The sequence below is a fragment of the Rhamphochromis longiceps genome, linkage group LG3 (genome assembly GCF_057381845.1).
Source record: "Rhamphochromis longiceps isolate RC_006_pf linkage group LG3, R_longiceps_female_GT1.1, whole genome shotgun sequence".
Classification (NCBI taxonomy): Eukaryota; Metazoa; Chordata; class Actinopteri; order Cichliformes; family Cichlidae; genus Rhamphochromis; species Rhamphochromis longiceps.
The window spans coordinates 56402669-56415366 of NC_140559.1; positions in this window are offsets into that span (position 1 = coordinate 56402669).

Below are 12698 nucleotides of genomic sequence, written 5' to 3' on the forward strand. Positions count from 1 at the left end.
GACTATCTTCCTCAAAATCAAACAAGTGGATTTGTCTGACTCTGGGTTGTACTTCTGTGGATATTATATAAACGGACACCCAGTGATCGTCAACTCAACATATCTAAAGGTTCAAGGTAAGAATGATGTAACATTTCATATGAGAGTTAACCACAGGAACCACAGATGTGTGTCTTGCATCAGTACAGGTAGATTGTAATGCAGTACTGTGAAGAGGTTGGATCACATTTGAAGAATCTTTTCAGTTTTTGCACAAAATATTTTATTCAAGTCAAATGTGGGCATTTCTCCTGTAGGAGGAGCTGATGAAACAACTAACCTGACGAGCTTAATTCTGACCGCTGTGACTGTTGTTCTTACTAAGGTCATCATTTGCCTTGTTATCAAAATGAGGCTTCAGACAGGTACTGTTCAGGAACTCGGTCCTATCTCTTCATGTTTAATTTAAAAAGTCCACTTGTGCAATTCAAAGACATAGTCAAAGACAAATCTATAAGAAATTTTTCTTGTTTCTTTTTACAGAATCTAGTATCCAGCCTGAGAATTGATTTTTTTGTTTATTTCATCGAATCACCTAAAAGAAGAGGAGAATCAGTCTTAGTCATGCTGCTGTCACATTCCTGACCAGCCATCTGACATTTTACAATTATAATTTTACAGTGATCCAAGCTGGACAACAGAGTAAAAGGATGATCAGTGCATTAGAACATATAGTTTATATCTTAAATATAGAACAGGATACAGTGCTAAAAAATGGCTTAAATCTTTTTATCAAGTTTACCCTTTATAAAACTGTTCCATCGGAATATTGACATTTTGGATTTAAACGTTCACAACACATGCAGCTGTAGCCTGTATCTGACATGTCTGTTACCAGAACACTAACACTGTGGCTTCAAAATGTCCTCAGTTCAAACCTTAAATGGTGACATCATTTATGCTTTATAGCTATAGTCATTGTTTTTCACCTCTTAGTCACTTTGCAGTAAAGGGTGTTCTTATTTTTTCCTCTAACTTAGAGAAAAGATTATATATACATATATATGTATATATACACATACATACATATATATTTAAAGAATCAACTCTTTTCATTCACTCCCAACAGCTAGACTGCTTTATGGTCACTTCTGTTATTACCTGTGGTCTGTGCACTTGTGTAGTGTGTGTATTTAAACAGGCTAAAGGTATCTCGAGTTAAAAATGGTAAGTTGTGAATGTAATGGAAAAGATGATCATTTGACCATGTTTTACTAAATTTAACGTACTCTGCGAGGGATACCCAAGTTACTGGTGCTACAGATTAGCACTCCTTTGTTGCATCTAGATTGGAACCTTGCAGTGGCCAGGAGAAAAATCTTCAGCTTAAACTTAGAGAAACAGGCAGAAGAACATGGTTTCTTATGTGACATTGGTCTCGTCAACATATTTTTGTCACCAAACATTTTAACTTGTTATAATGTACATGTTTTTGCTCAATATTACCTTTTTTGTCTGGTTTCTCCCAGCTGTGTTTCCCTCCTGTCTCTCATTCCCTGATTGCTCCGGTGTGTATTTAATCCTGTTTTTTTCTTGCCCTGTGTTGCGTCTTACCCTCTTTTTTGCCGTGTGTTTTCTTGTTGTGTTCCTGGTTGTTTTTTCTAGCTCATGTTCCTTAGTTTTTAGTTTCTTGAGTCCAGTTTAGTTTCGAGCTCATGTTTGAGGTTTTTGGTTTGTTTTGTAAAGTCAATGCCTTGAAACGTGTTTCCAGCGAATAAAGCTGCATTTTGAGTTTAAGTCCAGTGTCTGAGAGTCCTGCATTTGGGTCCTGCCTCTTGCCTGCTACACAGCCTTTTCATGACACATTGTTTAACTGGTGCACTTAATTCTTTTATAAAATTGTACCCTTCATATTTTCAAAAAAGGCAAAAGCCTTATCTATTATAAGAAAATCATCATACATCTTAAGAGTCAAAATGTTGCACTTAGCTGACTAAGTGTTCAAATCTTTAATCCATTAAAACACGTCTTGCAAATCTTTCCCAGTACAATGCCTGTATACAAGAATACCACAGAAGCAGAGCAGCTTTTAGACACGGCAGCAACATATTTTGCTTTGTAGTGAAGTCTGACTATATAAATTTATAGCCATGAACAGAACAGGAATCAATGTTGTCTTCAGACAGAAAGTAACTATTTTAACCCTGCACCCACAGTTTCCAGTAGCTCTTTATCGAAGGGCAAAACAGTATAAGTGGTGGTTGATGGAGGAGGAGCCAGTGTGGAAAATTCTGAACAGCCCAGATTACCTCATAGTGAGAGTGAGTGAGGCTCTGCCATTGCTTAATGATGAACGAGAGAGAGAGAGAGAGAGAGAGAGAGAGAGAGAGAGAGAGAGAGAGAGAGAGAGAGAGAGATCAGAATCAGAGAGAAACTGAAAGAGAGAGCATGCAGTGGTCTGACAGACACGTTCTGACTCCTGGCTAAACTCGGGGTTAAAATGCACTTCACAAAAGTTAATAAGCTGTAGTGTGAACACAAGTCAGACAAACACAAAAGAACCACCAAGTCTGATGTGCGGAACAAATAAAGTCAAATGAAGGTAATTAAAGTGAACCTAAGTTCATATTTTCATTCTTGAATTTTACTAGAGTAGCTTTACAAAATGCACAGTTGAAAATATGCTGTTTTTCTTACACTCTGACCTTGAAGCAGCCCCCTCTTCTAAAACGTGTCTTTTGAGCTCCCAAACTTTATGTTGCCAGCTTCAGGCTCAGTTCTTTTGTTAGCAACACACAGCAGGAGCAGCTCCCATCAATGCAAAACTGACTCCACTAACATCTCAGTCAGTCACATAAGATAGACTGACCGTGAATCCAAAATACTCCAACAGGTTATTTTGGAAAGAATTAATCATATTTTATAGAAACAGGGGAAAAAAACCAAGAACATTACATAACTGAATAACCACTACAAACATTGTCCTTACCCTTTATCAATAAAAAAGTCCACAAAATTCACATATAAGATTATATAAGAGGAGAGGCACATTTACTGTGTGTACAGGAGATCAAGTGGAAGGGAAGCAACGCTAAGGGGCACTAGAGGTGGACTCAAGCTGTTCTTCTGTGGTGTAGACAGGAAGAGAAACTGAGTAGGAGTAACCTTTAAGGAAGAATTTGTGATTAGTGTTGTGAAGGTGAAGAGAGTGTCAGAAAGGATCATGACTTTGAAGCCGGACATAAAAAGGTCTATACTGAATGTTGTCAGTGTGCGTGTCCCAGAAGTACTAGAAGAGAAAGGAATTGTGAACTAAGATGGACAAAGTGGTAGAGAGTATCCCCTGAGGGAGAGACTGATGATTGGAGGAGACTTCAATAGAAAGGTGAAGGGAACAGAGGTGATAAGGAGAAAACATGGTAATGGATTTTGCCAGCAGCACGGAAATGTCTGTGATGAGAGAGGAACACTGGATAATGCATAAGAGTGCAGGAAGGTACATACAGGTGGACTACATCTATTATGTAATGACTGTGTGACAGTCAGATTTTTATTTTTTTTTAAAAAGCAACTTTAATGGTGAAAACTTCAAAAAGCAAAAAATACAAAACATGTGCAGAACATGAGGCAGGCATTCACAAACTAGAGCTCTTGAGGAGAAACCTCCGAACAGGGGTTCACACAACACAGAGCGAGGACACAACAAAGAAAACAAGGAAAATAAGACGAGATGAGAAGGAACACAACTGAGGAACACAGCTGAACAGAATCTAAATAACGAGACAGGATGAGACTATCAAAATAAGATTGGAAATAAACACTGAGACTATACTTTACTAAGTATGTGTTCTTTTCTTTTTTCTCAAGTACTGTTCCAATTCAAAGTATGCATCAAGCCAGGTACGCTACAAATGTCCAGATTTGTTCCCACTCCGCCCATTCTACTGAGCATGCATCAGTGGTGACTGGTGTGCACTTTGTGCAGTCAGGTAGCCCAGAATGCATTTCATCTGAAACTTACAAAAGCAGCAATGACACATAAGAGCAGCTACAACTGTAAGTAAAGTTTGAAATATTACTGTTTCTCTGATAAACATTAAACTTTAAAGATGTTTTAAGGCAAGAATGCAGATGTGTAAGCAAAGAATATAGCTGTCAATAAAATATTGCTACTTAGCTGTGTATGAAGATTAAAGAACAAGTAACAAGCAAGGTTAACTTTTTTTTTTATGTATTTAAACTGTATGTTAGGATGTACTGTAAAAGTTGCATGTAAATGTGAATTTACATGATGTCATGTAAATGTGATGACTGCCAGCTGTGGCTTTGTCAGGGGTTGTGTGTGGAGGTGTGGAAGAGATGACCCAAACGCAGGACTCACGGTGCAGAAATGATGAGGATTTATTGGAGCGGGTGAATGAACAAAGCAGGAACGAAAGACTGGCTGGCTGGCTGACTAACTGAACATACATACGGAGAGACGACAGGAACATCAATGACACGACAAGGGCTGAAGGGAAGAGAGGGCTTAAATACATAGACTGATGAGGATGATAATGAGAGACCGGTGAGTACACAGCTGAACATAATCTGGCTAATGACACGAGACGAGCTGACACAGGAAAAGCAGGAAGTGAGAACATGGAAGTGGCAAAATAAACTGAACATGAACACAACTGAAAACACTGGGTCACCGACCCAGGAACCCTGACAGGCTTTAAGCAGTGAGAATAAAAAAAACATATTTTAATCCCAGCAAGAATATTGTTCAGTTATACACAATTAAGATCTCTGTGCCTTTTCTGAAGGTGATGCGGCAGTCTTTTCAGGTAAGCTGAGGAAGTGCATCTCTCTCTATCGTGTCCTCTCTGTTTTCTGCTATTCAATTGTTATCAGCATTACTGACAAAACATTTAATTGCAACTCTTTGCTGGCTATAGTTATTTCTTTGCCTGATATAAATAAAGAGTCTTTTTAGCAACAAAGGATTTTCTAATGTAACTGATCTGTTTCTTTGAAGTAAAGTGTAGGAAGGTAATGCATTCTGTTCCCAGGATAAGTGTGTATTGGTTTATATGTGTAAAAGATATATAAAAGGGCTCAGTGGGACTGCCCCATCGAGCACTTGCATAGGGTTTTCCTGTTTATGCTTATACCTTGCAAGTAATGAATGCCTTATGCGCTGCGTGTCTTACTTTATAATGAACTTTTTCTGAAAGTGCCCTACTCATTGAGTCCTTGTCTTTAAAGGAGTTATTAAGCCAGCAGGCCAGAGATATTAGCTTTAACAAATGGTTCTTTAATTGCTAGCTTGAGGACGAAAAATGAGTGACAGAGAAATCTCCTAGTCTGCTGTTATGATTATGAAGTTGGATATCAATCTAAATCAAGGTTCCCAACACAGCAAACCCAGAACCCAGATGAGTGGACACTCCAATTCAGGTTGCGTAAAGCACATGAAGCTGGCAGATATGTGACAACAGATTATGTAGGAAACCAGGAAACCAATGTTTATCAATCCAGTACAGAACCAAGAAAGTGGAAGAAACCCCACAGCAGATTATATTATAATATAACTGAGGAACAGTATCAGCTGTTGTCAGGCCCTCAGTAAGAAGAACTTTCCAGGGAACAAGAAAGACAGATAAGGAGAAGTCTTATTCTGCATATACTAGGTAAGCTATTATTATTAATGGAATATCATTTGAAAGAAAAGGAAATTTAATAATAGAAAGCTATCCTCACTAACTGTCTCCATATGGAATATGAAAGTAAATTCCCTTCATCCAGACCTCTCAGTCATTATTAGTTTGGCCCAGCGCTTTAGGTCTGCAGCAGTGGCGCACATGCATAATGTTTTTAAATGCAGTACAGCACCAAGAAAGTGAAAGAAAACCCACAACAGATTATATTATAATATCACAATATTATGGAATTTACAGTCATCTTCCCCTACCTTTAATCTTACCAACTAATATTTCAAAAACAATTGCTCTTCCTTTATCAACATCTGTCCTGTCTACTGAATTGGACCCAGTTTCCAAAACACTAATCATGTCTCAGATATAACACATTAATCCTATCATGGGTTCATCACTGTCCTCCACCACTCGGCAATCGTGGCTCAAGAGTTGGGAGTTCGCCTTGTAATCGAAGGTTGCCGGTTCAAGCCCCGGCTTGGACAGTCTCGGTCGTTGTGTCCTTGAGCAAGACACTTCACCTACCGCCTACTGGTGTTGGCCAGGAGGGCTGATGGCGCAATATGGCAGCCTTGCTTCTGTCAGTGCGCCCCAGGGCAGCTGTGGCTACAACTATAGCTTGCCTCCACCAGTGTGTGAATGTGTGGATGATTGGGTGTGTGAAGTGCTTTGGGGTCCCTAGAGGGGACTAGTAAAAGCGCTATACAAATACAGGCCATTTACCATTTTCCTGGAATTTTATTAATCCAGGTGTCAGTATGTCTGACGAAGTAAAGAAAGTCCTTACTTTTTCCACCTCTGATGATGTATTAAGGCAGCTCTGAAGCCAAAGGGGGATCAAATCTGGTACTAGCAAGGTTTACCCAATGAAATGGCTCGCAAGTATATAGTGTTATTTAGAAAAACGTGAATAAACAACCTGGACATTCAGGCTAGAGGACAGTTTTATAAAGTGTGTTCATGCAATACTGACAGTTGACAAAAGTCCAGTACATCATGCTAGCTTTTGTGGGCAGACCTAAAAATAGAAGAAGAAAAAACAAACACCCACCCATTTAAGTGTAAAAACACACTTCCTGGGTCTCACTTCAGCCCCAGACATTTCAAAGGTTCACTGGTCTGTGCAGTAATGAACTTTAGTTTGATGTCGACTTTAAGTCTCTGCAACCTCTGTGCGTACTGACTTGTAATTACATTCAACTTCACTGCTAACCTTATTTTTGTTATGTTTACCTAGCTGTTGCTTTTATTATTTACCTAAATTAAGTGGTAATGTACTTTTATATTACTTTTATTGTTTCAGTGTTGATTGCAGTCTGCAGGGCTCAGACTGTGGAGGTCCGTCCAGGTGAAGAAGTCACACTGCAATGCGCCAACATTTCCACGCACAGTTCTTTAACGTTCTGGTTCAGACTGGTCAACAGAACCATGGCCCGCTGTATCTCTGTCATGTTCAGAGCTGATAAAAGTGTGGCATACTGTGATGGATTTCAAAACGGACCGTTTGAAATGACTTCCAACAGCTCTACTATCTTCTTGAAAATTAAACACCCACGTGTATCTGACTCTGGACCTTATTTCTGTGGATTTTTCACAATTTTTCCAGTTTTTAACGTGATACATTTAAATGTTAAAGGTAAGAACATTTAAAAGTTTTTGTGGGAGGTTTCAGTCCTTTATGCATTTATTTATTTTTTTGTCAAATTATATATTCGCTTTATTTAAAGACTTCAGTGATACTGATGAGACTGAGAGCATCACCAAAAGTAAGTTTAGCCTAATTACTAATCATCTGGTTTCTATGTTTGCTTGCTAATTTTGTTAGAAAGTGACCAAGACCGAGAGCAGAACTTAAACTAATGCAATGATTCTGTCTTTGTAGAAGAGTGTGATGGAATATCAGAGCTGGCCGGTCTGATTTTGGCTCCTCTGACTGTTTTCCTTATAAACGCAGTTATCGCCATGGCTTTTAAAATCTGGACACTACAGAGAGGTACTAGAAACAGCCACTGGTTAATTTTGGTTAATTTATAAATGAGATTTTGGCATGACTGACTGGATGTTTTGTTTCTGTGGTGAAGCTGCTGCTGAAGGACAGATACTACAGCAAAGTGAGGTGAATCCATTTTTACTGTCCATGATAATGTGTTTCAATATTTGAAATGATGAGACCTTTGTAACTCTGAGTTCTTGTTTTCAGAACCTGGATTCTGATGAAGCAGCAATGACTTTGTGCCCAGCAGCAAAAGTAAAGAGAAGGCCTGCATCACAGAGAGAAGTCGAGACTCGTGTTTTTTATGTAGCCCAGTAAATTCTCGGGGAAACACTGATAAGGTTTCCGATAAATCTGCAACTGGGATTTTGTGTGTAGTTAATGAGTCTACTGTAATGTAGAAAAAATGTTTGATACATTGACAAAGTTTCGTTTAATGAAATGTTGTCTTGTTTGGAACAATAAAATCAGGTTTTTCTTTCAGGAAGTGTCTATTATGACATTAACTGACTGTTCAGGTTGTCATTTCGTAAGAGATGGAGATCTGCAGCTGTGCAGGAGTGAGTAGGGAAAAGAAATACTACTCTAATATACTACTATATAGTATTATTCTATAATAATTTAGTAAAGAAGTTAATGGGTTTTGTTTCAGTATTAAGAACTGGAAGGCAAAGCATCTTGCTTCCATCTGCTCTAAAAGATCTATCTCCTCTGGTCTTAAAACGTGTTCGTGGGACTACCAACAGCCTTCATTAGATGATCTCAGGCTGCCAGAGGAATCATGGGGATCTAAAAGATCAGATGTAGGCAGGAGCGTCACAACTCAGAGTTTTAAAAGTCAGTACTAAGACTTTAAAATGAATTCTAAAATGTACCGGAAGCCAGTGTAATGGGAGTAAAGCTGGTGTAATGTGCTCTCTTTTTCGTGTCTTTGTTAAGAGCCTTCTACTTCATTTTTTAATTTCAGCATTTTCAGTCCCAATGCCTACTTTTATAAATATTTATATAAGAATAGCTGTAATCTACAACTACTGCTGCCCGTCACTCCTCCCAGGGCATGGGTCACCAAAGGTAGATCTCCACAGATTTCTGCCCTAGGCCATTCTTTCTAGTTGGCTCCAGTTGTAACCCATCTTTTTTGCTTCTGCCTCAAGGTCTCGTCGCCAGGTGTTTCTTGGGCGGCCTCTCTTTCACTTATCTTGGGGGTTCCACCCGAGAGCCTGCCTGCTGATGTTAGTTGGTGGTTTGCGTAGAGCAGGGGTGGACAACTCCAGGCCTCAAGGGCCGGTGTCCTGCAGCTTTTAGATCTCACCCTGGGTCAACACAACTGAATCAAATGATAAGATAAGGTAAGATAACCTTTATTAGTCCCACACGTGGGAAATTTGTTTTGTCACAGCAGGAAGTGGACAGTGCAAAAGTTATAGAGCAAAAATGATGAGTTCTTCAGGCCTCTGGAGAACTTCAAGACATGTTGAGGAGGTCCTTTAGCCAATTATATCAGGTGTGTTGGATCAAGGACACATCTAAAGCCTTTGAGGCCTGGAGTTTGCAAACCCCTGGCGTAGATCGTGCTGTATCAGCACAATCTTCTAATAGCTATAAAGCAGGGGTTGGTGTCCTGCAGCAAGCAGGTAATAAAATCATTGCACCACTTAACCAGAGTGATGACAACAAGTCATTTTAAGTAGCTTAGTCCATTCTGTCGTCAGTCTTTAATGTGGCTAGTTAAATGAGAGAGCGGCCATCTTATCTCCTTATATGGGTTGTGGACATCAGGCTGGAGCTAATCGTCTCTAAGCTGTAGTCTAACCGCACTGAGTCAGTCAGATTATCATACTCTCCCCACAGAGTACAGACATTTCCATGACAGGAAACGCTATGTACACGAAATGAAACTAGTGGCAGAAGTCATAACAGAGTATTATTAAGATTAAATAATCATGTTCAATGATAATAATGTAAATCATCCTACTTCTTGCCAGTTGTATGACACTGACGCTCTAGACTAACTTTTTGCCATGGGCGTACCGGTACGCCTAACTTTAAAAAGTTAGGCGTACCGGCACAAAAGTTAGGCGCACACAAATTTTATAATAATTTATATAATATAATGTGTTTTTCTGGATACACTGTGCTTTTTCAGCATTCAAAGATTGATGACACCGTGTCAGAGCACTGGCTATGAATTTCAGAAGGATCAGGCCTTAACTTAACAGAAAAGTTAGCAATAGTTCTTTTCCTATTACAGCTACATCCACTTCTGTCGTGCCTAGGCTGCTCACTAGGGCTGGGTATCATCACTGATTTCTATAATCCATTCGATTCCGGTTTTCAAAGTCCCGATTCGATTCAACTTAGCCTCAGACAGTCAGAAATATTATAATTCTGATCATTTATCAGTACTGACTTCATCAGAATTGTGAACATCACAGCAGATGCCTTTGTGTGAAAGTAACTGAGAATAAAACACACAAAAACATGAAGGAGATTTTCCTGGCCTGGCTTTTTATAGCAGATAACCTTAAAAATATTCTACAATGTTCTGCATATAAAGTTTAAATTACTTCAGTATTGAACAACAGAAAAAATAGGCTTTCTTGTCCGAGATCATTTAAGTGAAAAAGAGAAAAAGAAAAGAAAAAGACAGCAGCCACAGCGCTGTAAACAACGGTAGACTGGTGGGTAATAAGCGAATGAATAATACAGAAAACAGAGATTGGGAAACTGTTCTTGAAGTACAGAGAGAGATAGAGAGAGAGCTAGCTGTGCACGAAGTGTGATTTTAATAGTCGTGGAAGCAAAACAGCAAAATTCATGACAACATTGATCAAATGTGAAGCGCAGTTTGCTGCTTCTTTTGCTGCTGGCTCGGTGGATTTTGGCTGGAGAGAGACAAAACCTGCAGCTCAGAATCAGCGCAAAAAGACGTAAACACAGCGCGGACCAGACGCATCAGAATCGCTAAGCTCCGACAGCGTGTCCGTCTACGGGCCGTCGGGTGAGAAAGCCGAGAAAGACAAAGCTGATTCTGATGCGTCGGTCCGCTCTGTGTTTACGTCTTTGTGTGGAGTCCGTGTACCTGCTCTCATTTGCTGTTTGGTTGTTGTTGAAATGGTTTTGTGAGCTTTAATCTGAGAATCTGGCGTTTCTAGCAAAACACAATTATATTTAAAAGTCGATTCAGGATTTAATGAATAATATCGCTTTATTCAAGCTACTCACCTCCCACTTCCACCTGCACTTTCAACTGGACCACGGCCAATCAGAGAGGTCCTGCCCCTTACTATCTCTGATTGGTTTAGTCCACGATAGGGGCAAAATGTGTGTCTGTTGTTGACCACAGGGAAGGTTGCAGATTTTTTTTTTATTTTTTTGCTACCCGAACAGTTGGTCGCACAGGTGCAACCAAATAGTTTTTTTTAGTCGCACCACTGAAAAATTTGGTCGTATTTGCGACCAAATTGGTCGCACTCTAGAGCCCTGACTAATCTAAAGGTCACTAATGAAACACTGAATAGCACTGATAATTCATCTCATGTCTCCTTAACTTTCTTTTAGGACAGTGCAGGCTGGCTGAAGATGGTCTGTGGTTGTCTTGTAGCCCACAGTGTGTGTTATGCCTATGTGAGAGTAAATGGCAATCTCAACCAGCTTTAATGACACCTCTGTAAGGTCACAGATCAAGCCTGAAAGCATATGTTCCTATAATTTAAATCTGCAAACACAAGTTTGTACAGTATACAAACAGTATATAATTAGCTGAAGAATATTCAGTCCATATTATAATACTGGTTATTATAAAGACTTTTCTTAAACCCATGCTGTCTTATAGTACGAGACCTTCATGAACTTAGAACACTTAAGCAAGCGCAGATTGTGCTTGTTTCAGTATGTGATTCAAAATTCCTAATTTAAAACATTTGTGCCCTGAAATAACTGAAATAGCACAAAGGCTTCTGTCAACAAGAAGCAGAAGTCCAGCAACAGAGAGATGACGTTGAAACTCATGTTGCTTTATTCTGCCAACAGGTAAAATGGATTTTCTGTGTTTATAATATAAAAACGTGTATCTATTCTTTTTTATATCTATTTTTTGTCTTAATTGGTTTGCATCCAAACAGAATAAGGGCGTACTTGTTGTATGTCAAACTCTCACAGGGAGAGTCAAATAGTCTTCAGGGGGAAATACTCACCCGTTCACAGGAACAGACAGTGCAGTGTGGTCTGAGCACAACTGAAATGACAAGGCCTCCACAGTCAATACAGCTTTAGAACAAAGTTTAAAAAGGAGCAATGAAACTTGTCCCGCTCAGTTTTGACTAGTCTTTGTATTTGTACAGACTTAATGATAAATAATGAAGAAAATTAAAATCCTTCACCCTTGAAGGATTGTAGGATTGAATGAAAATGTGTTATGAATCTAAAATAAAGTGTGCCACAGGAAGACTTAATACCCTGACCGCAAACATCAAATGGGCATGACTGTAAGACCAAGAATAATGCTACTTCTATAAAGCACATCATCTTTGCTGGAGATTTTATGAACAAGAGCAAACCAGAGTTTACTGATTAAAAGATGAAAGCGAGTTCTGTGGCAACATGTGTATTTCTACCAAAGTCATGTAACATACATTAATGTGTTTTCATTGGACGTTATTTTAATTTCATCAGATCTTTAAAATTTCTAATTGACTTTTCTACCGGCACGTTTTTTTTCTGTACACAGTCGTTATTGTGTTTATTTCAGGAAGCAGGTTTTGTGCATCCTCCCCCCGCCATTTTCCACTGTGGTGACAACACTATGTATCAGCAAAATCGAAAGCAAGACAAAGACAGCCTTCAACTCTGCAACGAAACCACAACAAAGCGCAGTAGTTTGACACAAAGTTCCTACTTGTTTCTTATCATATGTTAATTTAAACAAATAGCTGTCCTGCTCGCCTCCTGCTGCACCTAAACCAGCTGGCTGAACCCAGGTTACATTTCCTGATTTATAAAGTTGATACAAAGGCTAAGAGCAGAGC